The 5,559-nt window shown below is 45.0% G+C and overlaps 1 long non-coding RNA gene across 1 annotated transcript; it reads left to right on the top strand.

Annotated features, from left to right (window-relative positions):
- Nucleotides 1–267: 267 nt before the first annotated feature.
- LOC308579996 lies at nucleotides 268–4,539 on the top strand. The gene is made up of 4 exons (XR_014004668.1): nucleotides 268–399; nucleotides 1,494–1,621; nucleotides 4,047–4,237; nucleotides 4,464–4,539. It is a non-coding gene; the product is annotated as an uncharacterized lncRNA (long non-coding RNA).
- The last annotated feature ends 1,020 nt before the right edge of the window (nucleotides 4,540–5,559 follow it).

Here is a 5,559-nt window from a genome sequence, read left to right as displayed (position 1 = left end):
AGCAGTGAGAAATCAAAGCCCCACTCTGCCCTTTTGGCAGAAAGTGCAGTTTCAGGAGTTCAGAGTACAGCTTTTGCTGCTGCTTCTGGACTTAAAAATAAAATAAAATACCTTGACGCAACCTTGACTGTATTCTGGATGGGAAATTTGCCTGGGAACTTGCCTAGGGGTGCATAAAGTGATGCAACAGCATAGAACAAAGGCAAAGGGGGAATGCACGTTGTTCTGTGGAAGTTCTAGAAGCTCAAAGAGGGAAGTTTCTCCCCTTTTGCCCGGATGCAAGATCATGGGATGACTTGGACATGTAAAAAGAGCTATTAGGTATCAAAGGCATAATAGAGAGCTTCCATATCAGCTGTCATTACTTTAGACACAACTGTTTTTTAACAGGCATGTTCAGTTGTCAGTCACTGACTGATAAGACATGTACACATATTTTTTCAGGAGATCCAATGCAAAAGACACCATATCGTGGCTGGACTGCAGTGGCCAGAGTCCTCTAGTCTGTATTGTTTAACTCAGGGGTAGGCACAATGTAGTGCCTTCCAGATGTTGCTGGACTACAGCTCCCATCATCCCTGACCATTGGCTCTGCTGCCTGGGGCTGATGGGAACTGGCATCCAACAACATGTGGAAGGCACATGTTTGCTCCCCTTGGTCTAATTAGTAGCAGCTTTTCAGCAGAGCTCTTTCTAGTCACCTGACCTCTGGGCCTTTTCATTGGAGATGCCAGAGACTGAGCCAAGGATCTCCTCCATGAATTCTGCCAGGGTCCTTTCATGTGCCAGCCTATGTGGATGGGGGAAAGGAGATTTCAGCAGATGCAGATTACCCTACAGTGATGAGAAAAACAGCGTAGGCTCAAACTGCTTCTTTCGCACCATTATTAATAGACACAGGAGTTCCTGTGTATCTGGACACCTTAAGAATGCGTGAATCAGCCCAGGGTCTACAGCATTTGGACCTGTAAATCTTAATTATAAACGTTGCTCTATGCTGGGGAAAGCTTGTAGTCCAGCTCAAGTCCTTGTTTCCTATCCACAGGGTAGGTCGATTAATAACTTCCAGGAATAGTCGAGTAAAAATAATTGGGACAGTCTGGAGAGCGGACTGTGTTTGGTTCTGGAAGGGAAATGGTAAAGTTCTCAAAAAGCCTTCAGAACTTTAAAGTGGAACATTTAGTTTATGAACTGGAAAAAGCCCTTGTTCATTTCCCTTGCCAATGTGCCGCTGGAAATATTTATAGGTATCATGGATGAACAATCAGGAAAACAATGAGCACAAGCTTCTCATTTATAACCATTCTGCATGGCCTAATTAAGAAACATTAAACATTTAAACACCAGCCCACTTGATTGGAGGCTGTCATTAAAAAAAAAAGTTAGTAAGTATGATCTTTGAGCATGCAATTTGAACCCTACTCCCCCCCCCCCCCCGATTTCTGATACTTCTAAATTCATGATAATCCTTCCCCTGCTTCAGGTGGAGATAGCTAATCTATGGTGCTCCAAGGATATTGCCCATTTTGAAGAATGCTGGGACTGAGTCAACTTCATGAGACCCCTTGACACAAAGAATTTCAGTGGGCCTACACAAAATTTGAGGATGTAGCTGGGTCAGGTATACGGAACTATATTTTTCAAGACCTACGTTAGCTTTATGATTGCAAGCTGTTTTAAAATGTTTTGAACATTGTTTTAATGTTATAACCTGCCCTGGGACCTTATGATGAAGGGTAGGTAATAAATAAAATGGTGGCAGCAGCGACAATGAGATATCTGGCTAATACCCAGAAGATTTTAACAACCTGACTGTAGTGGAAATAACACTAATCCCTTCCTGCTTCTTCCCGCCTGCACCAAAGCCAACCATTACATACCAGAGCCGCCTTTTGCCTAACCTGATAGGAGTCCTAGTGGCATTCTTCTGTGGTTCATCCTTGCGGCTTCCCCAGTGCGCTGCTTACATTACAATGCCTCATCCATTACAATTGCTCAGGACCACAATACCTCCAGGGCTGCCTCTGCCCATATGAACCAACCCAGACCTGCGATCATCATGCGAGGTCTTTCTTCATGTGCTTCCTCTGTGAGAAGTCTAGAGGGTGGTGACACAAGCATGGGTATTTTCTGCAGTGACTCACTGCTTGTGGAATGCTCTCCCCAGGGAGGCTCACCCAACACCTTTGTTACATACCTTTCGGTACCTGTCAAAAACTTCTCCCAGGCCTTTGGCTAATTAAACAATCTACTGTGTGTGTGTGTGTGTGGAAGTTACTGTTTTTGTTCGTCGCTGTAGTATGTATTTTTGTGGGTGAGGGTTTATTTTGTAAACAGCCCTGTGATCCTCAGGTGAAGGGCGGTATAGAATTTAATAAATAAATAATAGATGATATAGTTGCTTTTCCTTCCAATTATTCATACCACATTTGTTTTCGATTGCTGCCCACTTACTCTGTGACACTGCTATGCACTGCTTATAGGATCAGTCTAGTCTTCACCTAGATCCCCATCCTGGTTTCCTTCTCTGTACTCAGGCCTTTTCCACACTTCCAGTCTCATAGGCTCCACTCGCATTCACTGCTTGCCACCTTTTCTCCCGAGGAATGATGCTTTGATCATCACGGCATCCAACGAAAAGTCAGCAGGGCTGTTCTCTTCTCACAGCTTTCGGCTGCTATGTGCTGGTTTCATCCCTGCGCCTCTGATCCTCCCCCACCAGCCACATCTGAATGCTCTCCACATACCTTCACCTTTGTGGTGAGTGTTGGAATTCAGTAAGACTTTAATTGGACCAGCCTCAAATTGCCCTCCTCTGCCAGAGACCTTAAGATTTTAAACTCTCACATTTCTGGACTGAATATAAAGCAATCCGTTGGAGGGCTAACCAAGCCCTGCCCAATCAGGGAAGTTCTTTAAAATAATAATTTAAAAAAATCAGTTACCAATGGGGGAGAAATTCAATTCCGTTCACATTTAAAGGCAAATTTACAAAATCGGTACCTTTCAAAACAATCCATGAACTGAAACATCTATCCTTCAAAATTTGTATTTCTCTGAATTTTGCAATGGCAGTTCTCCAGCCAAGCAACGTGCATAACAATGAATATACTAGGGCGAAGTATGCATATAAATGCATATATTAGTGAAGACGACATACAAAACCACATTATTGGGGAAAATGGCTGAAGAGGCATCTTTTGCCCTGGCATTCACACAGGGTCAGTGCAGGAAAAGTTAGCCTTGTATCAGGACATCGGTCTTCAGCCTGTTTCCTGTTGTGGGCTCAGGAAAAGTGCTTACAAGGTTTTGGCAGTACCCAGAGTAGTGGCTGGCAGGCAGGCAGGCAGATGAGAGTTACTAGTGCAGGGTCTCTAGCCCAGAAGCCAAATGCTTAGGAGCAGGTGGCCAAAGAATCCAAGCTCAAAGGCCTTTGGCACAAGGATTTCTCTGGGTCAAATGTCAGTCTTCCTGGTCCCTCCCCAAGTCACGTGTCCTTTGAGCCCTTGAAATGAATGCATGCCTTAGTTTTCTGCAAAGTCTTCTTATCCCTAGTTAGCTGATCAAAATGTTCATGGCCACTCTGATTACAGTGGTATCTCTAGATGTGAACGAGATCCATTCTGGAGCCCCGTTCACATCCTGAAGCAAACGCAACCCACATCTGCGTGGGACGCAATTTGCCGCTTCTGCACATGCGCGTGACATCATTTTGAGTGTCTGCGCATGCGCGAGCGCCGAAACCCGGAAGTATTGCATTCCGTTACTTCCAGGTCACCGCGGAGCACAACCCGAAAACACTCAACTGGAAGTAACTTTAACCCGAGGTATGACTGTACCAGGGTTTAGAGAAGCGCATGCAGAAAAGAATGCATGTTGATGGAGTCAAGTAACATTTATTTCGGAGGGAATGGTGTGTCTTGTTTCACAAATGAGAGGTGACACTTCACGTATAGAGAAGAGCACTAATCTATATCTTGGAGGCAAAGCTTCTCTCTGTTCCCTTGACTCCTTCCTTCAACTACAGCATCCTTCTCTTATTTCAGCATATCTTAACTGCACCGTGGCCTTTGCCAATATGCCTTCGAGGTACCATGGGACTGTTGGGAAAGTGTTAGAAGAACAGGATGCATAGCTAATTAAAGCAAATCCCAAGCTTGTTCACCAACTCCCCCATCAGTTTTGATGGGTCAAGGAGCCAGTGGTTAGTTTTCAAAAACATCCATCACCACATCAGGTAGGTTTAGCCATGTCTAAATATCACAAAGGGCACCTCTTGACTGTCCTACCTTGCAAAAGTGGGAGTACTTTTGCCTCTTCTTTAACAACAGGGAAAAGGTGTGTGTGTGTCTCCTCCCATGTGTCAGTGTGATTGGATGCTGACCACAACATGTTGTGGGACCATTCTGCCTCAGACTGCTGGATCCTGTCCTAACCAAAGTGGTCTTCTTCCTTGCTCTCAGGGGGAAACCATGCAGAAGACAAAGGGCACATCCTCAGTTTGTTGGCATTCCAAAATAGTCAAGGGCAGAAACTGTGAATCCCAAGCTTGTTCACCAACTCCCCCACCAGTTTTGCTACCATCAACGGAAGCTGGTCCAACAAAAGTAACTGCTTTTCTTAAGATGTATCTGCGATGGGAAGAAGCAACTGTTGCATGCATGGACGTGCAACCTAGAAGGGCAGCATCTGCTAAAGCATCAGATCACTGGATCAGACAGTGGGATAACCAATTTTGAACATTGACTTCAAAGACTGATTTCTGTAATTAAAAGCTAGGAGGCTTCTGCTTTCAATTTGGGGGGCGTGCATGGCGGGCGGGGGAAGTTGGAAGACGGCGTGGCGGCTGCGCTCTGTAATTACGGGTCGGAGATGATTTCTCTAAGGACTCAAAATTAAAACCCATCTCTCATTTGAAGCTGACATGCACCATCAGCTGCATCTTCAGTATAACATCTCTGCCTCGCCCGTTGCTTAAAGGCCTTGTTGGGACGGCATGTTGCTATTTGGAGCGGTGGGTGCTCCAGCTGCTCCATTGTGCTGGGAGATGGCCATCACCCTTGGATCTGATCTGAAAGCAGCTGCTTGCGTTTCAGAGCCCCGCTAGAGCACATCACGTAGCCCAGCTTGGGCATAATCACAAGGAGGTGCTATTTTTAAATGTGCAGTTGATCATTCATAGTGTGAGGTTTGTTTCCCTGGGCAGCAGAAATTGGGGGGGGGGGAGAGATGATATCTGGACCAGCCAATTAACTTAACGAAGCTGGTGGAGTTGGTTTTGAGCAACCTCAAGGGAACTAACAAAAAAAGAAGTCAATAACTGGTTCTGCAGCATGATTTTCAAGCCATTCCAAATTCCATGAAAGAGAGGCTCCACCTACAATCAGGTCAGAAAGGGATGGAGAAATGATGGGCATCAGAAAATAATATATAAGACAAATGGAGGTGTATTGATTTCTCCTGGATGCAAGGAAGTACAGCACAGGCAGATTTGCTCAACACTTCTTGAAAGAACAAACCATTTAGTACTCTGAAATCCCAACAGATTGCTTTTATGTG

Source organism: Podarcis bocagei (genome assembly GCF_964188305.1).
Source record: "Podarcis bocagei genome assembly, chromosome: 2".
NCBI lineage: Eukaryota > Metazoa > Chordata > Lepidosauria > Squamata > Lacertidae > Podarcis > Podarcis bocagei.
This window is presented reverse-complemented; position numbering and strand designations above follow the sequence as displayed.